This window comes from Heptranchias perlo, unplaced genomic scaffold, assembly GCF_035084215.1.
Source record: "Heptranchias perlo isolate sHepPer1 unplaced genomic scaffold, sHepPer1.hap1 HAP1_SCAFFOLD_44, whole genome shotgun sequence".
Classification (NCBI taxonomy): domain Eukaryota; kingdom Metazoa; phylum Chordata; class Chondrichthyes; order Hexanchiformes; family Hexanchidae; genus Heptranchias; species Heptranchias perlo.
This window is the reverse complement of record NW_027139453.1, coordinates 4061664-4078253: the sequence shown is the minus strand read 5'-3', so window position 1 is coordinate 4078253 and position 16590 is coordinate 4061664. Positions and strand designations below refer to the sequence as shown.

Sequence of the window (16590 nt, the reverse complement as noted above, 5' to 3'; positions counted from 1 at the left end):
ACGAATGCCTTCTGGAAGTCCATTTACAAAACACCTTAAGAAACTCGCATGCCAATCTTAATAGTGAACTCCTCAAAAAATTAAATAGATCAGGCATTGGATGGACTATGAGTTGAACGACGTAACAGCAAAGCATTAAAGACTCTGGTAGGAATTGGTACAGATCATTCTGCAGTCGTAATTTAATGGGGGATGTATCAATAAGGAGACATGAGAAGCATGTAACGAAAGCAATGTTGTTATAATGGGAGATTTTAATTTTCACATGGAATGGTGTAAGCAAAGGTTTAAACATAGAAACATAGAAAATAGGAGCAGGAGTGGGCCATTCGGACCTTCGACCTGCTCCGCCATTTAATATGATCATGGCTGATCCTCTATCGAAATACCATATTCCCGCTCTCTCCCGATACTCCTTGATGCATTTTGTGTCTAGAAATCTATTTGGCTCCTTCTTAAATATATTCAGCGACTTGGCCTCCACAGCATCCTGTGGTAGAGAATTCCATAGTTTCACCACCCTCTGAGTGAAGAAATTTCTCCTCATCTCAGTCCTAAATGACCTACCCGGTATCTTAAGACTGAGACCCCTCGTTCTGGAACCCCCAGACAGGGGAAACATCCTCCTTGCATCCAGTCTGTCTAGCCTTGTCTGAATTTTATACGTTTCAATGAGATCCCCTCACATTCTTCTAAACTCAAGTGAATACAGGCCGAGTCGAACCAATCTCCCTTGATACGACAGAACTGCCATTCCAGGAATCAGTCTGGTGAACCATCGCTGCACTCCCTCTATGGCAAGTGTATCCTTTCTTAGGGCAACTGTGCACAATACTCCAGGTGTGGTCTCACCAAGGCCCTGTATAACTGCAGCAAGAGATCCTTGCTCCTGTACTCAAATCATCTTGCAATGAAGGCCAACATACCATTGGCCTTCCTAACTGCTTGCTGCACCTGCATGTTTGCCTTTAGTGACTGATGTTAAAGGACACCCAGGTGCATTTGCACATCAACGTTTCCCAATCTATCACCATTTACACAATACTCTGCCCTTCTGTTTTTCCTTCCGAAGTGGATAACTTCACACTTATCCACATTATACTGCATCTGCCATGTATTTGCCCACTCACTCAACTTGTCTAAACCGCCGTGAAGCCTCTTTGCATCCTCCTCACAAATCACGATCCCACCTATTTTTCTGTCGTCAGCAAAATTGGAAACACTACATTTGGTTCCCTCATCCAAATCATTGATACATATTGTCAATAGTTGGGGCCTAAGCACTGATCTCTGCGTTACCAAACTCGCCACTGCCTGCCACCCCGTGAATAGCTTGGGCCCAAGCACTGATCCCTGAGGTTCCCCACTAGTCCCTGCCTGCCAATCCGTGAACATCTCGGGTCCAAGCACTGATCCCTGCGGTACCCCACTAGTCACTGCCTGCCAACCCGTGAATATCTCGGGCCAAAAACTGATCCCTGCGGTACCGAAGTTTACTAAGACTGTCCTGCAGTCTGTTAATGTTGTCCTACTATTGACGTGATTTCATATTGTAAAAATGCTCAGCTTTAGCCCATACCTTTTCAGTGAGGAATTCTCAGTCAATTTGAAGTAACACTGGTCCATTGGGCCTGACTGACCCTACAGCAATGGTCAGTTTCAGGATGAAGTATTAAGAGGTTTAATTAAAGACCGCCATTCCATACTGAAGCATTTGATAAAAGGGTGGGTAAACAGTTTGTGCTGCAAATGAAAACGACTGGGTAAACATTATCCGAATGATGCAGAAACAAAGGCAGACTTATAATTAATGGTTTCACATGCTAGAATGGCAATTATATGGATAAATAGCGAAACAACAGACACGATAACAAAGTAAGGCAGATATAGTTGTTAGTGCAACAGGAAAATTAGCTTGTTAAGTGAGGAAAATACAGATATTTTAAGGTATAAACGTATAAATTCTCCATATATGAATTTGCATTTTTAACTTTTATGCAATTATGTTATGCAGAATTTATGGATTGCCACGTGGACATATTTAGAACCACGTACAAAACTGTCGGCGCGTAATGAGGGTTCGGTTCTGTAAAGGCCGAAGATACTGAGATCAGAACTGTAACAAGTTTCCATTCACAGGTTTCTTAGTAAATATTGCCTTTTAAGAACAGGTTTAAGTGTTATTGCTTGTACTGTATGATTACTGCATAACCTCGAAAGGATATGTTGACCTTGGAACGAAGTTAGCTCAGATTCACCAGAATGTTACCAGGTCTTAAAGGCTTAAATTATGAGACATTACATATACTGGACTAGGAATCCCAGAAATATAGAAGATGTTTGATTGAGACTTGTAGGATTTTGAAAGGCATTGAGTGGGTGCACAGAAATAAAATAATTTCTGCTTCTGAGGAAGTCTTGGAAAAAGGGAAATAACTTTGAAATCAGTGCCAGGTCATTGAGGAGAGAAGTTTTGAAGCGCAAAAGCTGGCAGAAGTGTGGAATTCTCTCCGACAGAAAGCAGTTGATGCTAATTCGATTAATAATTTTTAAATCTGAGATCCATAGTTTATTTTTATCCAAGAGCCTTGAGGGATATAGGTCCAAGGCGGGTGGATGGAGTTAGGATATACATGAGCCATCATCTCATTGATTGACGGAGCAGGCTCGAGAGGCTAAAAGGCCTACTCCTATTCCTATATTCCTCTGAGACAACTGGTTTTCAAAGACTAAGAATTTAATTGAGTTGCGCAGCACTTTATGAAAAAGAACACTTCATCAACCAGTTAATAGATAATTCGGCAATAATAGATAATGCACAGCCAAAAAAGTAATAGTTAATTGTTAAATTGGATATAATGAACAATTCAAAGCGGAATACATTTAGAGTTCACTGCTAATTAGGGTATGTTAACAAATACATCGAGAGAGGCAGTTACAGTTAATCGTAAGTTCGATATGAAAACGGAGGAATCAAGTTAATGTTAAATTGGATATGATAATCAAAGAAGGGGAATCAAGTTATTGTTAAATTGGATATGATAATCAATAGACAGCGATTCAACTTATTGTTAAACTGGAAATGATAATCAATAGACGGCGATTCAAGTTATTGATAGATTTGATATGATAATCAATAGACAGCGATTCAACTTATTGTTAAATTGGATATGATAATCACTAGAAGGGACATCAAGGTATTGTTAAATTGGATATGATGATCACTGGAAGGGAAATCAAGTTAATGTTAAATTAGATATGATAAGTAATACACAAAGTAATAATATTACATTTAGCTGTTGAATTGAAAATGATAACCAATACACAGTGATACAATGAATATGATGATCCACCCCTGTTTTCTTCCTCTTTGGGCTGGAAACCTACTGATAATTGAAGTTCTCTTGTACACCTTTCAGGAACTCCTCACCCTCTTTTCCTTTGCACTGTTTGGTTACATTAGACTAATTGAAGTCTGCACATTATCACGACTCTAAAGTTCTTGAACGTTTCTACAATCTGCCTCTAAATTTGCTCCTCTGTCTCCTTCCCACTATTTGGTGGGCTCTAATATCCACTTAGCAGCGTAATAGCTCCTCTCTTGTTCCTTAATTCGAACCGAATAGATTCTATCTTTGACCTCTTAAATACACCATGCCTTGCTAGTGCTTTAATGATATATATTTTTTCAATACTGCCAACCCCTTCTCCTTTTCTTTCCTTCCCCATTTTTCTTGAACAAATTGTATCCAGGAATATTAAATGTTCATTCCTCCCCTTGTTTGAGTCAGGTCTCCGTTGCAGGCACTCGATTACAATCCCACGTGGCTCCTTGTGCCTGCAGTTCATCAACCTTATTTACCACATTTATGCACATTCACTCGTTTTCTGCACCCCCCCCCCCGCTCCCCGCCACCGCTGTCTGACCCCTCCTACTTTTGAACTACTCTTAACTCTCATGCTGTTCGTCTCTCCAAAGTCCTCTGCGCACCTTACATTTCCTCTCTTCATCCAGGTGCTCCTCTCCCTGCCAAATTAGTTCTAGTGATTCCCATCCTCCTGTTCAATTCATAAGTTGCACCTTTGTGAGGAAAAAGTTCCCACTGCTCCTTTACATTTCCGTGACAAAATATGAATCAATCCTGGTATAAAAACTCAGCTGTTCCATGTGGTTCAGTTTTCCCCAGTGAGGGATAGAGGAGGGAGCGAATCTTTCTGTGAGGAGGTTGAACGCTCCTCCCGGGGTAAGTTGCATTTTCTGCCTCAGCATCTGCTTCCCGCTCGGTAGCTGCTGAAACTTCTTTCTCGAAGACAAACTGATTCTAGTTTGGAGCTAATCATTCAGGGTTGAGATTAAACACAGACAAGCACCACAGGAGTGGTTCTGGTTGATGGCTATAATCCTTAAACCAGAACTATTTTAGCAACGGGTTGAAAGAGCTGGATTCTAACTCGAATGGGAACCTAAGCACTGGTTTGACCCAATTTATACGGTTAATGAAGTGAAGTGAACCTTCTGAATCCACTTTATCCGTTCATTTCTAACAGTGTTTATTTTGAGTGACAGATTGAAACTAATTGAGATTTCAGTTGTCAGTTTTCCGATAACTTGGAAGCTGATGAAGGGAAAAAATAAGGAAAGCAAGAAAATGACACCAAAACTAGAATTAAAACAATCACCTTGTGTCCAGTTTTAAGGACCATTAATTCTCCCCAATGTCCTGTCCAACATTTATCCCCACACCAACATCACTAAGAGAGATAATCTGGTAATTATCACGGAGCTGTTTTTTTTTTGGATCGTGCTGTGCGCATATTCGCTGTCGCATTTTCCACATTTCAACAGTGACTAAACTTCAAAAAGCACTTAATTGACTGAAAAGTGCTTTGGGACGTCCTGCGGAGGTCAAATGAGCTTTTTTATGCAAGACTTCCTTTCGGTAGCACCATGGCCACGTTTGCAGGTTGGAGCCCTGTCGCTTGCTGATTCAGGAAAATCTTAACTCACCATCTATTGCGGTCTGTGGTGGCAGAATGATTAGAATTCTCCGCGCGCGTCCCGGGCTCCATTCCCATATGGAAGATTATCTTTTCTGAGAACCGAATCAATTTTAAGGTAACCAATTAATTCTGAATAAGTAATAGTTTTTGCAGTGTCTGGTGGTTTCCTATGATTCAATGTTACTGAGAATTGAACTCACAATTCTTACACAGTTTTCTAAAAATGTGCATTTTTATTATTTATTTTTTGAATTGATTTTATGCGTTAATTTTAAACAGTTTATTGCGATAAAACATTGGAATGTGGAAGCGGAGAAGGCCATTCAGCCCCTCGAGCCTGTTCCGCAATTCAATGAGATCATGGCTGATCTGTATAATTTGTTGCATGCACCCGCCTTGGCTCCATATCGCTTATGAACCTTGGTCAGCAAAAATCTATCCAGCTCAGATTTAAAATTATTAATTGAGCTCGCACCTATTACTTCTTGTGGGAGAGAGTTCCACAGTTCTACCACCCTTTGTTCGAAGACAAAGTGTTTCCTAACTTCTCTCCTGAACTGCCTGGCTCTGATTTAAATGTAATGTCACGTTGTCCTAGAATCCCCCAACAGCGAAAAAAAGTTTATCTCTATCTACCCTATAAATTCATTTCAAAATCCAAAAACCTCAATCAAATCATTCCGAAACCTCCTATATTCCAGGGAAAATAAGCCTAGTTTATGTAATTTCTCCTCATAATTTGACCCGTTTAACCTTTGTATCATTCTGCTGAATCTGCGCTGAACACACCCCAAGGCCAATGTATCCTTCTGAGGTTCGGTATCCAAAGCAGAAGGCAAAACTCCAGATGGGGTCTGACCCAGGCACAGTGCAACTGAATCATCACTTTTGTACTCGAACCCCCTTGAGATAAAGGGGGTTCGAGTACAATCAATCAGGCTTTTTGATTGCTGTTTTTACCTGTCTACCGACTTTTAATGATTTGTGAATATGGACTCCTAAATATCTTTGCTCCTCTATAGTCCTGAGATTCTCCCCATTTAGAAAGTAGTCTGATTTATATTTCTTGTGTCCAAAGTGGGTGACCTCACACTTGCCCACTTGAACTCCAATTGTCATAATCTTGCCCACTCACTTAATCTGTCTCTGTCCCTTTGCAATTTACTGCTCCCGTCTACACTTCTTACTGTACCTCATCACTTATCCTCATCTGAAAATATCGATATCCAATCCTGTATTAATTCCATAGAACCATAGAAGCATAAAAAAGAAACAGCACAGATGGGTGCCATTCGGCCCATCGTGTCCACGCCGGCTCGAAGAACAACTAGGTAACCATTCTAATCGTACCTTCCAGCACCCGGTCCGTAGCCCGACAGCTTACAGCACTTTAGGTGTAGGTCCAGGTATTTTTTAAAAAGAGGTGAGAGTCCCAGCCTCGACCACCAATTGGGGCAGCGAATTCCATACGCCTACCACCCTCTGGGTAAAAAAGATTTTCCTCATGTCCCCTCTAATCCTTCCGCCAATCAGCTTAATCTATGTTCTCTCGTGCTTGTACTCTCCGCTAGGAGAAACAAATGCTTCCTGTCGACTCCATCTGGGCCCCACATAATTTTGTACACCACAATCAAGTCACCCCTCAGCCTCCTCTGCTCCAAGGAAAACAACCCCAGCCTATCCAATCTCTCCTCGTAGCTGCAATTTTCTTTCCGTGGCAACATTCTTGTAAATCTTCTCTGCACTCCCTCCAGAGAATTATGTCCTTCCTGTAATATGGTAACCAGAACTGCGCACAATACCCCAGCTGTGGCCTTAACAGCGTTTTATACAGTTCCATCATTACATCCCTGCTTTTGCATTGCATACCTCGGATAATAACGGAGAGCATTTCGTATACCTTCTTCTCAACCTTATCTCCCTGGACTGCCACCTTCGGTCACCTGTGCACATGCACTCCAAGGTCGTTCACTTCCTCTACCCCAATCAATATATTCCCGTTTACTGCGTATTCCATTTTACTGTTTGCCCTCTCTCAGTGAATTACCTCACACTTCTCCGGGTTGAACTCCATTTGCCACTTTTCCGGCGACTCCACCAACCCATTGATATCTTCTAGGAGTCCACAGCTATCCTCTTCACTATCAAATACACGGCCAATTTTTGTGTCGTCTGCAAATTTGCCAGTCATGCCCCCGACATTCAAGTCCAAATCATTAATATACACCGCAAACAGCAAGGGACCCAACACTGAGCCCTGTGGTACGCCACTGGAAACGGATTTCCGTTCGCAAAGACATCCATCGACTTTTACCCTTTGTTTCCTGTTGTTGAGCCAATTTTGGATCCAATTCGCCTCATTCCACTGTTTCCCATGGAGTTTAACTTTCTGACCAGTCTGCCATGTGGGACCTTGTCAAATGCCTCACTAAAATCCATGTAGACAACATCCACTGCAATTCCCTCATCAAACCTCATTCTCACTTCCTCAAAGAATTCAATCAGATTTGTAAGGCGTGACGTTCCCTGAACAAATCCATGCTGACCATCCCTGATTAAACCATGCCTTTCCAAATGAGAGTTTATCCTATCTCTCAGTATTGATTCTAATAGTTTGCCCACCACCGAGGTAGACTGACTGGCCTATAATTTTTCGGCCTTTCCCTCGTACCCTTTCGAAACAATGGTACTATGTTTGTAGACTTCCAGTCCTCCGGTCCCTCCCCTGTATCTCGTGAGGATTGGAAAATGATCCGCAGAGCATCCGCTACGTCCTCCCTGGCTTCCTTCAATTGACGAGGAAGCAATGAATCCGGCCCTGGTGACTTATCAACTTTCAAGCATTCCAGTCCCTCTCGCACTTCCTCTCTCGTTATGTTTATCTTATCCAATATTTCACACCTCTCCTCTTTAACTACTACGTCTGGACCATCCCTTTCCTTTGTGAACACGGAGACATAATATTCATTTTTTCTCTGTATTCCTACCCACATCCTCTGCTTCTGCACACAAGTTACCCTTATCATCCCTAATAGGTCCCACCTTTTCCTTAACTGTCCTCTTGTTCTTAATGTCCTGATAAAGCATTTAGGGTTTTCTTTAATCTTACTAGCAAATAGTTTGTCATGGCCTGTCTTTGCTTTCCTTATTTCCTTTTTTACGTCATGTCTGTACTTTCTATGCTCCTCTATTCTTTCATCCAAGTCATTAATAAATATTGTGAACAGTTGAGGCCCCAGAAGAGATCCCTGGGGAACACAACTTGTCACTTCCCGCCAATCAGATTTTAAAAAAATATCCCCACTCTGTCTCCTACCTCCCAATTAATTTTCAACCCTTGTTAAACGGTTCCCTCAAATTCCGTTCCTCTCAATTTTGCCAAAACATTTATTTCCTCTTTAATTAATTTCCTGCAAATTGAATATTACTAAACCCGCGACACATTTCCTGTCGAAATGAAACACACATCACAGGACATGTATCGAGTATATAGCAAGAACCCCGCGATTTTATTGTTAAACAGCGAGAATACGGATGTTAACACTGAGCGCCTGATCTGGTTGGAACCCATTAGCCCGAGGTGACGGGACCCACTCCGCGTTTATATTTACCAAAAAATGAAAATCAGAATTAGAGAACGTTCGTATTTTATAGGACAGGAATCGGCTAATCGGCCTGTTGAGCTTGGACAGTAAATTCTCTCCACTCTGTTGTTCTAAGTGTAGAGTTTTATTAGATCAATTTGTCTTTAATTTTATTTCCTTTCTCTCTATTTTACGAACTCAGTGGGTGAAAGAGGTACGGTTTGAGGACTAAACATTTAGATCAAGATTTGAACATTGTTTATTTTAATTGTAGCTTAATGAGAGACAAAGCGTGAATTTAGTTGCCAGTTTTCTGATAACGCAAAAGCTGAAGCTCCAATTTTATAAAAGAAAGACATAGTAAATGAACGATATCAACAGAGTGAAAGCAAGGGACAGATAAAACCAGAGTCTTTAATCACCTCGGCTGCAGATTTAAAATCAGTTTCTGAACGGATAGGTCAGTGGTCATGCAGTCTAATGTATAAAGCTTATGACTCCGGTGTTAATCATGATGTTATCAGAAATTTGCAAGATTGATTCTGTCACGGTCAGTTCACAAACTGGGTGAAAACGCGTTCTTAATGGGTCGCAACTGTTTTACACCCGCCCATTTCTAACAGTCCCTCCTGATGAAACGGCAATATATTAAAAAGCCAAACAGATAGACAGGGTATTTATATAAAGTTATAGCACGCTCCCAATCGGTTCATAGAAAATGAATTATATCTTAATTATGTTTTGAACAGGCAAAAATAAATCAAACTTACTTTTGTGAAACTTATCAAAGTGTCAGTGTGAATGTAAGAATCACCCATCTTTGGGACACGTTGTCTAAATTGTTTCCGGGCTGTCGAGTCAGGAGAAAGACTCAAATTAAACAAACTTGATAAGAAACGCAGGTTTGTGAGTTTCCCCCAATTCTTATTCCTGGGACAGACTGCATCATTGAAGGGAACAGTAGGTAGTTTATATAAAACCATCGGGAGTTGTCAATGCTCCTCTGAGCCATTAATTCAAATGCACAAATACTTTCTAATCCCATGACACGGGTTCAGAGGTCAAACTGCAGGGATCAGCCGCTGACCACTGACATTCAGTGCAGAGAGGGGCCAGTGTTGGTCATTGGGAGATCAGCCGCTAACCACTGATATTCAGTGTAGAGAGGGGTCGGTGTTGGTCATTGGGGGATCAGCCGCTGACCACTGATATTCAGTTTCGAGAGGGGTCAGTTTTGGTCATTGGGAGATCAGCCGCTGACCACTGATATTCAGTTTAGAGAGTGGTCAGTGTTGATCATTGCGTGATCAGCCGTTGACCACTGATATTCAGTGTAGAGAGGAGTCAGTGTTGGTCATTGGGGGATGAGCCGTTGACCACTGATATTCAGTGTCGAGAGGAGTCAGTGTTGGTCATTGGGGGTGAGCCGCTGACCACTGATATTCAGTGTAGAGAGGGGTCAGTGTTGACCATTGCGTGATCAGCCGTTGACCACTGATATTCAGTGACGAGAGGAGTCAGTGTTGGTCATCGGGAGATCAGCCGCTGACCACTGATATTCAGTATAGAGAGGGGTCAGTGTTGACCATTGCGTGATCAGCCGTTGACCACTGATATTCAGTGACGAGAGGAGTCAGTGTTGGTCATTGGGGGATGAGCCGCTGACCACTGATATTGAGTGTAGATAGGTGTCAGTGTTGGTCATTGGGGTTCAATCATGGACTTCTTCACCGGCCACGCCAGATCCTCGGGATCAATGTCGGACAAACGCAAAACTTCAAATCTAAAATGTTATTCCATTTGCACAGAAACAACGTAATGCAAAGTCACGAAACGAAAGGCAGAGCAAAAGAAATGTCAGTTAATTTTGGTATTTTCAAAAAGATGGTGAATCATTGCAGACCACTGTTACTGCGGTCGCTTCATTTTCTCGGTCAATTCATGGTTTAGCGTCGCAAATATTTCAACGTATTTGTGGCGCAATCAATCAACTCGTTCGGCTATTAACTGAAAAGTTTGTGATTCTAAGCCCACCCAGGGCCGTAAACAGAAAATTAATTGACTTAGCGGTTAGATTTGAAGTCTGAGACGTTCACCGTTTCAATGTGACCTTCGGCTGCAATATTGTCCTCATCACAGGGTGTACATTTGAAGTCGTCTGGTGTATTTTTATGACTGGTTTTGGATCAGATTATTCAGCTCATGTAATAAGATTGTAAATACTGATTCGGCTAAACAAGGATCGGAATAGACTGTTTACGATTTCGGTATGAAATCAATTCAAATAAATATATAAACATTTTAAATGAAAACTATACACGAATCGGGAGTTCCACCCTCGGTATCATCGAATCTTTGAAATTCACACTCTGCGCAGGGCTTTAATAATTGTTTTTAGACTTTGATTAGTTCTCTTTAATATTATTGGCTTCTCAGCTGTTTTGTAAGAAGTTTTTTTTTAACGCGGAATTGAACCCGGTTCACAGCAGTGAAAACACTGGATCATAACTGGGCCACCTGCGCAAATTCCGCCGAACTTTTCCTGCGTGAGCTGGTCGACAGGATTCTGATATGGGACCTGGCACATGGGGCCACCGAAAGAGCGAATGCTTTTTGATAGCGCCCTTCACACCCCAGGACGTCCCAAAGCGCTTTACAGACAATGAAGCACTTTTGGTAATGTCGTCACTGCTGACATGTAGGAAACGAGGCAGCCAATTTGCGCATAGCAAGATCCCAAACACAGCGATGTGACAATGACCAGATAATGTATTGTAATGACGTTAGTGGAGAGATGAATATTGAACGAGGTAGCAGGGAGGGCTAATTACCCGTAAAGGTGAAGACAAGATGATTGTATCAATTCGAGTTTTGACCTTTTTAATGATTTTCTTTCCTTATTTTTTATCTTCTTCAGATTCCAACTGATCAGAAAACTGACAACTGAACTCTCAACGAATTTTCGATCAATCTGTCACTCAAAATGAACAATGTTATAAATAAAGAAATAAACCGGATTGAGGCGGTTCACTTCATTTCACTGAAACGACTAATTCCGGTTAAACCGGCGCGGCGGAGTCACAGCAGCTCATCGCTGATCTGCACCTCAACTCCATTCAGCGATATAGAAACTGGAAAACTCATGTTTCAAGGCGAGTTTACTAATTTCCTGCAAAATGAATATCACTAAACCACCAAAACATTCCCTGCCCTGATTAAACACACAGCAAGGGGATGTGTAGAATATATAGCAAGAAACCCGCGATTTGATTATTACACGGATCGAATACCGTGCTTAACATTAACACTGAACGCCAGTTCTGGATCTGACCCGTTAACCCCGTGGTGTGGGACCGCGTCCACGTTTATATTTACCAAAAAAAGAAAATCAGAAAATAATAATCTCACCCAGCCGAATTGGGGGTTGTTCGTATTTTAAAGGACAGGATGAGGCCACTCGGCCCGTCGGACTTGGATAGTAAATTCTGTTGACATTCTCCGCTCGGTGTTGTTCTCCGTGTACATTTGTTGTTTCCAGATTTGTCCTTTATTTTATTCCCCCTCTCTCTATTTTGCAGACTGAGTCCGAAAGAGATTCGCTTTGGAGGCTCAACATTTTGATCAAAGATTTGAACATTGTTTATTCTGATTGTAGGTTTCTCGGAGACCCAGCGGGAGTTCAGTTCTCAGTTTCCTGATTAGTCGGAAACAGTAAGGAAATTTGCGAAAAGAGAGAAAACAATAAATGAACAACATCAACAAAGGGAAAGTAAGAGAAAGATGCAAGCAGAGTCTGAACCACCCCTGCACCGGGTTTAAGACCATTTGGTGAAACAGTACAGCAGCGGCCGCGTGGCCTAATGGATAAGGCGTCTGACTTCGGTATTCATCGCGATGTTATCAGACGATTGCAGGTTCGAATCCTGCCGCGGTCGTTTTTACATTTGGTCTGACATGCGACGGAACTGTTTTGTCCCCCACCGTTTCTCACAGTCACTGTCCGAATCGAACGGAAATCCTTAAATTCCTTCGCTGACAGAAGTTGACTCTGCACATTCAACATTGTCAGTCTGGGTGCACGGGCAGGGCATGGTGTAAAAGTGACTTTATTTCTACTGTTTGGATTCAGAAATGGTCGGCTTATCCATTGTGCTCTGGACACGTGGGTCCGAATCCCATCCGCGTCGTTATTGTATTGAATTTATGATGCTGCCCGACATAAGTTTTGTACAATCGAAATGGGCTTGAATGCTATTATTATCGATCCGACACCGGTGGATTGTTTATATTTTGTTTAAAAGGAGAGGGTTAATTGGAGTTATTCACCTGTGTAATGGGATAAAGTTCCAGGAGAGAGGACGGATTGGAGATAGATCTTTCTGTCCTTCCTTGCTGCCTCTGGGGTTTACAGCGAATGAAAGATTAACGGGAATAGCAATTGATAAAGGAGCTGGAACATAAAGGGTTAACTTTATCCATCAGGAAGAAATCTAATTTCAAAAGTTTTTAACAATCTTGAACCAGTCCAGTTGTTAGATTTATACCAAATCTGTACATTTTTGCTGTTAAATTTAATTCCTCCACCGGTCTTCTTCATGAAAAATTAAATCTGGAGGGAGGTCCGGTCCAGATTTGAGCCCAGGATCTCTCTCATTGTTAACAGTCTCCCGTTTTGAACTCGAATCCCACCCATGGCTCGGTTCCCCGTAATTGCTGCAGAGATTGAAGGACTTCGGTCCCTCCTGCATCTCCTGCATTTCACCATCTCCCGATTATTCGATCGGTATTTGGGAACATGGGAGAAAGCCAGGGTTTAAATCCCGAACATTTAAATCCCCAACAATCCGTTTGTTGATCCTATTCCACGGTGCCTTTAGTATTCATAACCGCGGGAGCGCAATTGGAATTCAGTCCGCAGTTTGTTTCCTGCTCTGTTCCTGTACTCTCTCGGTGTCTCTATAAGAAGATACACTGTTTGGATCAGGAACCGAGTTCTGATCAGCCCTGTGACAGACAGACAAGAATCCGTCACTGAAACCCCGAGACACATGGAATGCTGTTCATTCTGTTCCAGGGACACTTCGTGAGTCGCTGAAACGTTTGAATTCCTATTCCCACAAAGGACGGAGCCAAGCGGAGGAGGGACGTGTTTCTCAATGATCGGACATTGGAGCCCATCGAAGTGTGAGTTCCGATGGCCGATGGGTGTCTGTGGAACGCCGTGAGGGCTTTGGTTTCCTCCCTTTAACTTGGACCATCAGTTCGTTCTTTGTGTTCAGCTGTTTTTGGTGGTGTCACTGAGTTAGGAATGTTGGTCAAGACAGCGGGAGAATTCCCTGCGCTTCATTCCACAGCGCTGGGTAATCTTTAACATCCACCGGCAGGTTCTCATTTAATCGTCTCTTCTGAAACCTCCCGCCAGTTATCCCTCAGGACTGCCCTGATCTGGGTTCCTTTGCCAATCACCTTAAACCTGTGCCTTCTGGTTCCCGACCCTTCTGCCACTGGAAACAGTTTCTTCTCACACGCACAATTAAAATCGCTCATGATTTTGAACACCTCTGTCAAATCTCTTCTTAACATTCTCTGCTCTAAGGAGAACAACCTCAGCATCTCCAATCTCTACACATAACTGAAGTCCCTCATCCCCGGTACCATTCTTGTAAATCTCTCCTGCACCTTCTCTGAAGCCTTGATATCCTTCCTCGAGTGTGGTGCCCATAACTGAACACAATACTCCAGCTGAGGTCTAACTAGTGTTTTATTAAGGTTTAGCATAACTTCCTTTCTTTTGTACTCTGTGTCTTTATTTATGAAGCCAAGGATCCCATATGCTGATTTAACAGCCTTCTCTACCTGTCCTGCCACTTTCAACGATTTGTTTACATACATCCCCAGATCTCTATGTTCCTGCACGCGATTTAAAATTGTACCATTTAGTTTATATTATCTCTGCTCATTCTTTAGGCCAAAATGTATCAATTCACAGTGCTTTGCGTTAAATTTCATCTGCCATGTGTCTGGCCATTTCATCATTCTGTCTGTTTCGTCCTGAAGTCTGTTACGACCCTTTTAATTGTTTATCACATTGTGCAGTTTCGTGTCATCTGCACAATTTGAAATTCTGCCCTGTCCATCCAAGTCCATGTTGTACACTATCTATTTCAAGCCGACGCTAGCAGGCCTTCTTTACCAAAATCGTTTTCAATGTGCGACTTGCATTATCAAGTAAGACTTTGCAGAACGAATGAGGTAAGAAACTACGTTGTTGTCTGTATGTCCAACGTAATAAAGTGCTTCCTGATTTCACCAGTGAAAATCCGAGCTCTAATTTTATGCCCCGCCCCTCCCCCACCACCAGAGGAAATAGCTTCTCAGTATCTACTCTTCCAAATCGTTTTATCATTTTAAACACCTCAATCAGATCAACCTTTCAAACCGAAGGGAATACAATCCAAGTTTGGCTCGGGATCCCGGTCTTGTCTCGGTCCCCGACATTGTTTTCTCCCTTATCGGTTTCCCTCTGCTTTCACCAATTGCCCCAGAGACCACCGTTTATATCTGGATTCAGCACCAGGCAGAGAGATAGGAACAACTGTCTGGTGTTTATTGACCTGATCGGGAGGTTAATGTCACCGAAGGCTGATTCACTGAGATCTCCAGGCCTGTGCTCGGCTACCATTTGGTTTGGGTCCCTGTTCGACGCATGTTCTCGCCGGGTGAAGTAGACAGATTTTCTCTTTCACCAAGTTGTTGCAATACTGGACTGGTCTCATTTTCTGTGTGAATAACTGGGACAAGTGGACGGAGCAGGGACAGAGAAGGCTGTTGGAACCCGGAGCGTAACAAGGTCTAACTTTTGTCGCACCTGAATTATTTCAATATCATTATTATCCAGCAAATGCTGGGACCTCCAGCCACAATGATGCATTCACGGCGTGCGCCATTATCTATAGGTGAATGTTGCAGCAAGTGAGATACGGGATGTGGTGATTTGCCTATAATTTCTGGAACATTTGCGCCGTTCCTCCGAAAGGCTCGATTGAACGATAAAAGTTATTTTCGTCATTCAGCCCACCGTTGCCGTCAACGGCGATCGCCAATTCGTTGTATTGACGCCATTAATCGCGCCGCAGCCAATTACGATTGGACAATGATGGCAAATAAAGTATGAAGCAACAAGAAGTGACTGAGAAAAGTCACAGACTTCAGCCTCTCAGCTTCTCTCCTGCCTTCTCACTCTCAGGCTCAGTCTTTTGTTCCTTTTCAGTTGTGTTTATTTCTGCTCCCTCCCGTCTTCCTTCCTTCTATCCTTCACTGCCATCTTTCTTGGAAAAAGGCGCTCCTGCCGTCAGCAGCTGTGAAAAAATCTGTGAAGCCAATTGGTGATTTTTCACTTAAAATGGAAGCGCAGTGAGACTCAACAGGTATTCGATCTCCGGACTTCTCATTTATCAATCAGTGAAAGCCTCAAAGTGAAAATAAGACCCGAAGTTCAACGAACCGCTGGCAATTGACCATGCAGCCATGTAAAACTTCGTGCCACCCAAAGCCGATCAGCCATCCTTTCAGACGGTTCCTGTTCATTCAATCTCGCTTTCTATTCCGATGTACAGCATCATCGACTTGTACACTAATTATTTCAAGTAAACAATATCAACGTCTCTTCACCAAATTTTGAATGTCCAACTTGTCTTATCCAGTAAGACTTTCTAAAATTTAAATGATCTGAAGCAAAATTGTCGTTTGTGTGAGAATAGGTACACCGTATAGACTAGCGCTAATACACATTTCCTAATGTAAAACAAACACACATTAAATTATTGTGCAGTAGTTGTCGGAGGTCACCCACAGGAGGAGGTCAGGTTCCGGGTGCATCACACACAGTACTCATCAACATTTCGTCGGAAGAGATCAGAAATGCAATAGGGTAAGACCAGATAGTCTGGAGAGAGTGTGGGAATAAAAAAAGGATGAATAAGACTAGATATAAGATGTACTGACA

At 42.4% G+C, this 16590-nt stretch overlaps 1 non-coding gene across 1 annotated transcript; it reads left to right on the top strand.

Annotated features, from left to right (window-relative positions):
• Positions 1-12431: 12431 nt before the first annotated feature.
• Positions 12432-12520, top strand: trnar-ucg (transfer RNA arginine (anticodon UCG)). The gene is given in 2 exon segments: positions 12432-12468; positions 12485-12520. It is a non-coding gene; the product is annotated as a tRNA-Arg (tRNA).
• The last annotated feature ends 4070 nt before the right edge of the window (positions 12521-16590 follow it).